Here is an 11,814-nt window from a genome sequence, read left to right as displayed (position 1 = left end):
GGGAGGAGCACAAAGCCCACAAATGTCAATGACAAGTTCAGTGTCAGGATTGAGTCATTCAAGTTCTATGAGTGCATTACACCATGGGTCCTGGTACACTCCACCATGCCTTTTTGTAGAGGACTAGGTCTAAATCTACAATCTTTGAGACAAATGTAATGTGCACATGTTATTCATATTTTATGTCAATAGATCTATATAACTTACTACACCAGTTTGGTGATTTGCAGTTTTCTGTGTTGCCAAGAGATAGTGTCATGCCATCCATCAATGTAGATAATCAAAATATAAAGTGGACAACCAATGAATAGATAGTGCAAAAGAATAAGTGATTTGTAAATATTAGCCCTTGGGCACTAGCTCGAATGAATGCAGAAGAGGTTTCAAGGATTGCTACACAAGTAAGGAAAAACTCAAAAGTTCTATGTCCTATATCCAAGCAAAAAGGCATGCCAGTGATAGAGATAGACAGTAGTTTGGAAAGCAACAGTAGAGATCTAAGAACAAACAAATGAATAAATGTGGCAAATCACAATTAGCTCTCCAAGTAGTAGGCAGCAGGCGTCTATTTCCCATTGTGACTAGTAATTCAACTATGCTTTTCAAACCTCTGATTTTGTCATCTAGCACCAACCTTAAGAGCCTTCCAGTTGATCTATGTTGTTTAAATCTCTCTCAAATATTGCTTATTTATTTGTTAATATTGTCAGTCCCAATCATAGGGACAAATTTATCAATTCACCCCTTGTACCACAGTTATTCTAGTATAGCCATGACAGTCAAACAATGAAGGCTGAACTTCTTTTGAGATTCTCATGCATGGCTTTGAATACATTCTTGTCACATTAAATGAATAGACAACTATTGTTGCTAAGAACACATTTTTAGTCTACTAGTCTTTTGCTTTTTTATGATCCATAGTGTTAGTTTTTAGTTAATAAATTATAATATTAGCTTAAACCTTATTGTGAGTTGTTGGACAACTCACAACCTCCTACTTGTCTAACCTTGAATCAAGGAGCCATGAGAATAATTGTCCCTAGATTGTGAAAATTGTTGGTCCTAACAACATTTCTAAAATAAATATCAAGTTAGCCACTTTCTATTTCAAGGACGGCCCTAGCAACTTGTGTTTTGCATTCAATAGCAAATTAGGCTTTAATAATCTTCAAATAGCATTTATTCCTTCTGTATTGGTGATTGATTTAGCCTTATGTAGGGCTTACTCAATCTCATCTAGCATACTTATTCATGTCTATTTAGTACCTCTACTTATTCATGTCTGTTTATTTATGTTAATTTTATCCATTTTATCAAGGCATTGATCTGTATATGCTCTTATGGAAGCTACCTGGTAACCCCAAATTTAATTAAATTTTGATAAAAAATTAAGAACAAACCTTGTTGGTTGATTATATTTATTTTTTGAACCTAAGAAAGTATGCTTGCTTGCGAATTCCAATGCCTAAAATTAAGCACAAATGAAATGAAGTTTGTTTCACCAAAGGTAAATAGCTCTCTAACTTGATACTTATTTTTTTGCAATTTAAATCTCTCTAGAAAGGTTAGAGCTTCCTCCTTTGGCTTTTGAACTTTTCATGATAAAGTTCATTTCAATGGTAAAATAAAATAGTTGGGCATATTTTTGTGGAAGACAAGCTCATAACATCTAAGTCTAGGAAATTTTATTAGGCTATTTCAATTGATTTCTATTGGTAATTAAAAAATTCATAGTTGTAGCTTCAATAAATGTGTTTGGATCCTTATTTTAAGGTTTGGATTAGAAAGCAACACACTAAGGTGAATGCATGATGGTTTAAAAAGATTAGGAATTGACCTATAAGGCAAATACATTATTATCTATAATGCAATTTTCTATCATCTTTTATGTTGCAGCTGAAGCGGCCTTGATTTTGATCCATCACAGGGAGTCAATATGGAATGAGAAAAAATTATTCACTAGGTGTGTGGATGTACCCCTGACTCAAAAAGGAGAAGAAGAGGCTGTTGATGCTAGAAAAAGGATTAGCAACATTCTAGTTGATCTGATATTTACTTTTGCATTGGTTCGGGCTCAGATGACTGCTATGTTGCGATGAATCAACACCACAGGAAAAAGATTTTTTAGTAAAATCTTTACTTTATGTTTATGCCAACATTAACTACTTTGCTTCTATATATATGCAAGGGTAGGTGTTTAAATGGTTATTACTTGAGATCAATATCAATTCTCAGGAAATTTAAATTCTGTATCCAACAAGAGTTGACAAATGCATAGATGGAGTTTTATTCATTGAGAAAAATGAGGGGGTGATTTTATTAGATAAATTGCATTTAGTAGGGGCCTTCTAAATTTCCAATTATCCTTTTTTCTGAGGCCTTCATATTCCTTAAAGGTTATTGTGGCCATTGCTACTCAACCAATTTCTAAGCCACTGCTCAATAGTTGACTTTTGAATTTCTAACATTTTGAGCAGTTTTTTGAATGTTTACAGCTATAGAGGCTAGTATCAAACCTCTTACCTTTAGTTAAAGGTAGAAAACTGTGTGCTTACATGGGATTCACCGAACACATGGTTCAATGTGATTCGTGCATCTTAAAATTTCTTGAATAATGTCAAGATTTTCCCATTTTATTTGGAATATACATTGGGTTAATATAATTACATCCTTCTATAATCACCCTGTGTTCACAATTTGTTGGTCAATTGTCATGATAGACTTGAACTTGAGTATCATCTCAAAGCCATGTGTTTATTGTTTAAAAAAATGATGATTATACAATTTTTATAAATTTAAAGGTCCTTTTAATGAAAACAAGAATAAAATATTAGATACATTTCTTTGGAGGCAGTTATGAAATGACTATCCCAAGTAGGTTGAGGTGTTTAGGATGTTGTTCTAGTTCTTAAATTCAAATTTATTGTTGTGGTTTCAGTAGAACATCTATAATATGAGTGATTAGGTTTGGATGTCAACATTTATTTAATGACTTGTTAAACAGGACTAAAGCTTGAAGTTGAATTCCATATGATGCAGGTACCAATAATAATACATAATGAGAGTGAGTAGGCCAAGGCATGGAGTAGGATATTTAGTGAAGATACTCAAAAACACTCTATTCCAATCACAACAACTTGGCAACTCAATGAGCGCATGTAAAAGCTTAATGCTAACAATTCTTGGATATTAATAGTTTCAAACTGTGTATAATATAATTTTATAATGATTACTCCATAAATGCTTACTGCAATATGGGTATGGAGAATTGTAAGGCCTCAACAAATAGGAAATGATTGATAGATATGGAAAGGAGAAATTTCATGAATGGTGTCACAGTTATGACATTCCTCCCCCAAATGGTGAAAGCCTTGAAATGTGTACAAAATGTGTTGTTGCCTACTTTAAGGAACAAGTGTGGTACATTTTTATGAATCAAATATGCTACATTTATTTTGTTATAAATGTGCTTTTTGTAGTGGTGTGTAGATATATTATGATTGGGTTTTTTGCTAGGCTTTCAAATTCTGTATGACTACTAGTCACAAAACACGTAACTTGCACATATCCATCTTCTAGATCTGATATGCTCTGAGAGGTATCAAATCCTTATGAAAAATGATCTTTTCTTGTTTACATTTATTGTAATGACTAATTAAAATATGTTATACTACACATGTAGCTGATGTTATACAAAAAGCTTTCATATACTTTTCATAGTGCTACTTTCTTAGGAAGACTTTGATTTATATGGTTGTTGTATGTAATGTCCCCTTCCTGTAAATGCTTGAGTATTTGCTCTGAATCAAAGATTCTAAGTAGAAAAAGAAATAGAATAGAATGTGTAACATCATGTACTTGGTCCTGCAACATTTTGGGAAATCTTTGACACATAATCCACAAATAGATCTTCTTTATTTGCAATATTAAAGCATTTATCATTCCAAATAGGATTAGGACGGTTGATTTAATCATATGGAATACTGAATTTGTTAATGGAGTTGAACTATAGGAGAGGTAGGATAAGGGGCATATTAGGGTGCCTTAATCAATTGTCTACCCTAGGTCCAAGAGAAAATGCCATAACTCTTGGTTTCCTATGGCCATTTCCATTCATGCAAGTGGGTGTACCTAGTGAAAAATCCATATCCAATCATTCCTCTAAATAAGGCCCAAGAGTGGATACCATCCCTTGTGGCCTCATGTGGCCCTTTACCATCCATTTGAGTGGGTGTACCTAGTGAAGAATCCATAGCCATTTCCCTCTTCCATAACCACCATTATCCTCCTTCCTATGATTAAAGTTCCTTAACATAATGGCCAAAATGGTAAGGATATGAGAAAAATGCAATAGGATTTTATGCTCTTCCTTTTAGACTAAATAAGTATTTCCCATCTATCTGAAGAATCAACTCTATTATGTTAAGGTTGGGAATACCTCTGTTATGGGTAGGTAGGCAAATAATAATTCTATATTCATTCGATATAATTTCATAGTAAGAAAGCCTTAGGTGTTAATATTTTACTAATTTTCCTCATATAGGGAAAATTTTTGAGAACTGCCTTAAATAAGTCTATGCCCTGGTCAACAATCATTTAGATCTTTTTGATGGCATGTGCTTCATACACAACATTTATAGTGGTTACATATAATGTTGCAAGAAATGTACTGGTTGACCATAATAGGTTTATAAAAAGGGCATCAGATGCTAGGAAAGTTAGTTAAAGTATAGAACCTATCATAGTCATCTAGGAATTTTTGTTCCCATGCTCAGGTTTGTGAGAATATTCATAGTCTAGATGCACAAAAGCCCGTTCTATGTCAGGAAGAGATTCCATTTTTTCTTGAAGTGCTTCTCCAATGTCATGAGCATCCTGCAAGGGCATATCACTAGGTAGCACAATGTCAACTTCAACAAAGAAATAAGAAACAAATGTGTAAGCTCTGATAGTATCAATATGGCATATGTCTTTGTGATGATTGCAACAGAGATATGTTAATTTCTGCAAATAATCAGGCGACGTTGTTTTGCCCACCAAAGAATTCACATTCTCCAAAACTATGCTTGACCATGTCCTAATTGTATAGAGTGCTAACTGCACAAAAGACCCACTATCAACTTTAGTATTTCAAATTATACACATTAATATAAACTTGAAGCATACTTGACATCTGCTCGAAGGAAGCCTGGTAATCTATATTTTGGCTTTAGTGATCACAAGATTATACATCCTTCTTGCTACCACCACCACACAAATAACTTGATAGACACCAATGATCAAGTTTAAACAAAAAAGAATGCATCCTCTTCATTATTGTGCATGCCTACAACTTCTATTACTCACTAGCATTCTAAAAGATTGTTATCAGTGTTACCATCTTTAAAGAGAAAAGTTTGTATCCCTATATGTACATACAAAGAGATGTTAGATATGGTAATCCTGAAGGAGCCAATTGGTATTATCTATAGTCATGTGTTCTAAATACATTGTATACATACATATGCCTTGCAGTAGTCATTATTATCATCTCTGAGGAAATGAAACCCCAATACTATTCTAAACAAATAAGATCTCCACAATCAAGTAATGCAAATGGTCACATCTACTTGGACTCTTTAAAACAACTACTAATTAGTGGAAAGTGGAAACATATTCTATGTTTGATTTGGGTTATACGAGTTAGCTAGGAGCACATATATAGTCATTATTTGGCTTTATTAACTAGGTAGGCATTATTGTAGAAAATCAAAATGTGAAGTATCCTACGTTATAGTGTAAAGTAAAAGGTCAGAAGTGCTTACCACTATTGATCCAGCTGGATCAATCCATCAGTAAAATTTACTTCCAAGAACTACAACGGTGAGACCAATTAAATTGGTGATGACATCAAAGAAATGATCTTGTGCATATGCCTTTACTATCTCATTTGTAAAAGTCTAGAAATAGATTACAAGGACCAACTTCACAACAATAACTGAAACCATAATTCCAACAACCCAAAACCACCTATCTCCTTCAAACAATACACCTCGGTTCTACATAATTTAGGAATGAAGTTGGTGTAAGAGTATTACTTATATGTAATATGCAAAAGTAGCTCATTTAAAAGACAATACACTAATGATGGAACATATGGAAAAGAGAAGAACAAAAGAAGAATATTTGGTGTAGAAAAAAAGCATACTCCATATCACATTTAAGCTCAATATTTTATAGCTCCAAAATAATGATCAGAATAAACAAGTCTAAAAGTCAACTTTTAGGATGAGGAAGTATGCCTTCATTTTGTTCACTTTTGCATCACTAGCAAACCATGTAAATCAGGCCAAGTAAAACTCAACATCAAGGATTTCTATGAGTATTTTCATTTGTATCCACTTACAAAATTTTGGCAAAAATAGAAAGCTAGAGCTCAAGCCACTTATACCATGTAATTTCTTCAAAAATGGTGAAGGGATTTTACTAATCCAAAATATTAACACTCACCTGATGATGTTGTATTTAAGAACATAAATATGGCCTCCAACACTTGAATATTGTTTTAACTTAGAAAAACCATGTTGTTTAAAGGATTTCAATCATGAGCACAAAATTGTATCTATGGTTGTAATTATGTCCAATAAAATATACTGTATTTGTTGTAATAGGATACAAAGCTAAACAAGTGACCAAAAAAGAATATAATATATCTTCCATGTTCATGAAAAGTTCAAATCATCATGAGAACCATTAGGGGGAAATAGATATCTTGTTCTTAAAGGTATATCCTTGAATGGGGAATTTACCTTTGAAACAAGTTGTCAAATAGACTCTAACATGATCTGCAGTCCCAATGTAACCATAACTGAAGCAAAAACTAGAATTCCCTCCACATGGAGCATTCTATTATGAATTAATGTTAAATTAGTGTTGGACAATTCACAATGCTCATTCTTTGAGAAATTAATATAGACCACGACAAAAATAATATGAACATTCACACATCAATGAGTAACCATAGCAATAGAAAACACAAACTACAATGAACAATCTAAAACAATTTTGTACACTAATCAAGAATAGAATTCATCTTTAGTTATATTGATATCTGCTATGAAATTACTCAAAGATCTTAATGAGTCTTATCCTAATATTATTCACAAATTAAAATGAAACCCCCATTACTAAGGATGCAGGGTAGCACATAAATGCAATTTGAAACAATAAAACATCAAGTTGCAAAGCTTAAGGTTAAAAAACATTAACATCTTTGGATTTTGGATTTTGCAATGAAAAAGTTTCCCATATGGATGCTTCTCTATTACATGGGATCTCTTATCAAATCTCAAATAAGAAACCAAAGGATAAGAAGTCAAGAGGCCATGAGAAGAGCTTAAAGTACATAATATATAACATGCACAACTAACAAGTGGAAAACCTAATTAATAACCATCAAAGTTGCATAAGTTTTAGGTGTTGATATTTAAACACTTGACCTTTTAGGTGATGATATTTAGCTATCTTGTTCCTTAACAATATTGATACTAATATCATGTTATTGCTTCCCTAATTTTTATGTAGAGCATTTTTGTGAATATTCAAGATACAAAAATAGGCATTGTAGCAGAGAAAAGGTTTGATGTAGAAAAATAAAAAAGTGGATGCACTCGCTTAAAACTTCTATTCCTATGATTTTTTGGAAGCTGTAGCTTGTCCTAGTTTTCTCTAGCCTCCCAAGCTTGTTCTCATGGCTACTAGATTCAAGGTTTTGGTGTTCAGTTATAAGCTAGGTTCAACTTGGAAGTGTTTGATGATTTATCAGTATTCCCACCTTAGACACTATGTTGACTAATATGATATTTATATGTATTGTAATGCTTCATTGTTTATTGAAACCTATCCACATTCATTCTTTTCCTCCAATCGGGTCACAATTACTATGGAGCAAGCAAATTGTGCGATGGAAAACCATTTGCTATTTTTTTTGCATGTTTTCTATTTTGTAAGCAATTATTTACATCACAGACTTAATATTTTTCTGCTTGTACTTTGACAGAAAAAACATGATGTGCATCTCAATGTTGAAGATCCTAATGTTGATGACTACACTAAGCCATAGGTAGATGATTCACAATTAAGTGATTGGTTAAATCAAGATGTAATTGAAAGCATTCACGACCACTTTGTTACTAGTGACTGGTCAAAGGTTGCTCATTGAGGTGAAGCAATGGATGAGAGTGATGAAGATGATGACTCTACCTATGGAGATTTTGAAGATCTGGAGATGGGAGAGAAATATGGAGATGAAGCTAATGATAGCTTGGAGGATAGTAAAAATTTGAAGTCTATAGAAGAACAATGAAGACTAAAAAAGATTGCACTTCGTGCCAAATTTAATTCTCAATATCCTTTTGGCTATTTTTTGTCTAGTCATACAATGCCTACTTTTAAAGATATTTAGTTTCCATGGTTCACAACATTGTGAAAAAATGTTCTTGGAAAGCACTGTGTATGAGATCCATCCTTAGGATATGATGCAAGATTAGAAGTCTAGAGTTTCCCTTGCATGGGTGACTACATTGCAAGAGTTGGGAAAGTCTATTTCTAAAGAATTAATAGTAATTAGGTACACAGGCACCTGGGCACAATAAATATGAGTGGGAAGAGCTAAATGACCATCTACTTTAAGGTTTGGAATTGGGATAGATAAATGGAATTCTCGGATTAGTAGTAAATAAATTTAAACAAAAAAAAGATTATCAATTTAGCCAGAACTTAATATTATGTGCAAGAGACAACACAATATTGTTCACTAGTTTCTCTTATTTAATACTTTTGGCACAATAAGTCTATAAATTGTAAATAATAAATATACTTGTGTGAATTGTAAACATTATTTATTGGTAACTCTAATTTGGTATGTTTTGTAGCATCTCATTGTCACCTAACTCAAATGGATAGTCACGGCTTAACTCATATTTGTATCTTCTAACTAGATTTTCTTTAGCTTTGTGAATAAAGTGTCATATGGCAACCTCATTTGTTGCAGATATAAGTGCCCTCTTTAGTTTCTCTATAATTATCTTGATAGGTTCACTAGATAAACCATTCTTCGAGGGCACAAATCATGTCTTGACCTTCGAAAGTTTTGATGATAATTGCACTAGCTATGTTTAGTTCTTTTTCATGGTACAAATATGAATTGGATTATTGTAGCACTATTGGCTCTTGATGGTGATCACACCACCTAATGTTACACACATTTGTTTTCGTTTATAGCCTATGGAGATATATGTTTACGATGAGGAAAAATTGACACTTCATGGTTTAGTTTAGGTATTGAATTTATTTGAGTTTAACAATGTCTGATAAAATCGTAATAATTCTCTCTTTTTTTGTGTTTGGTATTTATGTCTTGAGATTCTTCCAGCACTATATCAAACTGAGTGACCTAGAGAAGATTTGAAAGTTGAATGATCTGCTTGATGTACTAGACTTCAATCAAGTTGTGATATTTGTCAAGAGTGTTAACAGAGCTACAGAGCTAAACAAGCTTCTTGTGTAGTGCACCCTTCCATCAATCTACATTCATTCTAGAATGCTACAAGAAGAAAGGTATGTTTGATATTGTTTTTCTTTTTGAATCTACCATGGTACTTAATGTAACAATTCCCTTTTCTCAGCTATTTTGCCTCTCAATGTTACAAAAACCCATATTCAAATAGCTCCAAATATTAATGCTTGCAGAAATCCTATACACACAATCAAGATGGTAGGACATAAAATTTCATTTTTACATGGACTCCACTCTAGAAAAAAATGTTTTTAAATTAATTTTTAATAAAGACTTTGATTAGGCTTTTACAAGGTTTTTGGATTCTTATTACAATAATTAGGATATCTATTAGGATTGACAGTTGGATTATTGAATTGGGTTAAAAGATTAAAATTTAAATATTAAAATACCATGGGACTTAGCTTTTGCATTTTTGTCTAGGATCTATTCTACTAAGTAGTCTTAGATAACCAATAGATGAATTTAAAAGCAAGAAGTGCTCATATTAATGAACATGAAACCATTTTCCAATTCTAAGTTTGACAAATTTATAGAGAACTCAATTTTAGAGGATTATATGTTGGCTCGGGGCCTACATTGGTGAGAGGTTTCCCTGCTAATGCTACAGCTATCATCACTTGGGAACTTACAACAAATTTAATGGGGGTGAAACAGTAGTAAGAGCATTACCTTTAGAGATGAATGGGTTTATACCTGTGTGAATTTGTAAAAAGTGGTCTTTTCTTTTTTCAGTAGATTGTCCTTTATCCATAAGAAAATGATATACCTGGATAAGTAGGCATATTGATGTACCTAGGAATTGGTATTATGTCATGGGACTTAGCCAACAATATATTTGTACCAAGTATAGTGCATTTTAATGTTATTGTTCATACAATGTTGATATTTACTCAAGAGGACTATTTTTATTTAGTTTTATTTGCCAAGTTTCCTTTTCAGTTTGATTTTGTGCTGGTGATGCTTTAGACTCAAATGCCTACAAATGCTTCATGCAATGTCTAGTCTCAAGCCCCAATCACTAGGAAAGCTCCTAGCTCTTATTAAAATTTTCTTACTGCAATGTCATATCCAATTTGCATGTGATTCTACTGACCTAAAGGATCCTTAACCACAAACAACAATAGTCTCCTCTACCCAAGATAATACAACTTTGTTTGGATTTAAACAAGAAAATCGTAGGAACATTATTAGTGAGGATTTGTGTTTTCTCAGAAATTTCTTATCTAAGAAAACCTTCCTGAGGGTTGTGATCTTGTCTATTTCTCCTTTACATCAAAGGTTCAATGCGAGGATGTTGCTAAGAGCTTGCCCAAGGTTACAAATGCAAAGTGAACTAGTTTTTGATTACCTCTTTTATTAGAGTAGATTTACTTGTGGGGTGTAGAGAACATGGAGAGCTTGCCCACTTATTTAGAGTTTTTTTTCTCATCCTTTTCTTGAATATCATATCAAAGAAAATACAAAGAGCTCGCACAAGTTTGTATGATTCTCTCTCTAATTTTGGCAAATAGAAAACTATTATGGCTTGAGACTATGTTCAACATAATTTACAACCTCAACAAGAGTTGGAATCCTAGTTTTATACATATATGGCATTGGTTGCAATAACAAGAATGTCACTATATCATCTAGATATATTCAACAAATCAATATGCATATCCTGCAATATTGGCTTGCCATTAGACGACATTTCATGGAGGCAGTCAATAAAATAGTTCAAATGCCTTACTTATGATTCCATATTTTGCATGCATTTCTACCAGGGTAGTTGCAACTTAAACAAATATATTCTCTCAATATATCTATTTTGTGTGTATGCAACAACCATGGCTTTTGATGACCACATTACCTTTAGGCATCTTGTCAAACAATTCACATGACTTATCTATGCTTCCATTTTGCAAGCATGTCTCCCAAGGAAAATGCTACTACTTCATCTACATCGTCTGAGAAAATCCTTTATGCTTTGATGGATGCTTATAGCTTGTCCCAAAGCTCTTATTCAGTAGTTATGAGATGATCAATCAAGAGGAAACAATTGAGAGCTTAGAGTGACACAATTTTTAGATGATCATATGAAATGAAATGGGCATGCAAGTAGAAAGAAACTAGAAAGACATTGTGTACAGATGAAGGCATCAAATGGATCATTTTGGAGCACTAAGCACAAACACTTAGCATACAATACATATCATCATTCGAGATCAAATGGGTGTGTGGGATTATATGCATAGTGAATAATAAAGGAGGGAATT

The 11,814-nt window shown here is 32.9% G+C and overlaps 2 pseudogenes; one reads left to right on the top strand and one right to left on the bottom strand.

Annotated features, from left to right (window-relative positions):
* Positions 1–1,865: 1,865 nt before the first annotated feature.
* Positions 1,866–11,614, top strand: LOC149558721 (2,3-bisphosphoglycerate-dependent phosphoglycerate mutase 1-like; annotated as a pseudogene).
* Positions 4,750–6,884, bottom strand: LOC149558722 (metal tolerance protein 11 pseudogene; annotated as a pseudogene).
* Positions 11,615–11,814: the final 200 nt, after the last annotated feature.

Source organism: Cupressus sempervirens, chromosome 5, assembly GCF_028749045.1.
Source record: "Cupressus sempervirens isolate cs-2001-9-10 chromosome 5, ASM2874904v1, whole genome shotgun sequence".
In the NCBI taxonomy this organism is placed as follows: domain Eukaryota; kingdom Viridiplantae; phylum Streptophyta; class Pinopsida; order Cupressales; family Cupressaceae; genus Cupressus; species Cupressus sempervirens.
This window is presented reverse-complemented; position numbering and strand designations above follow the sequence as displayed.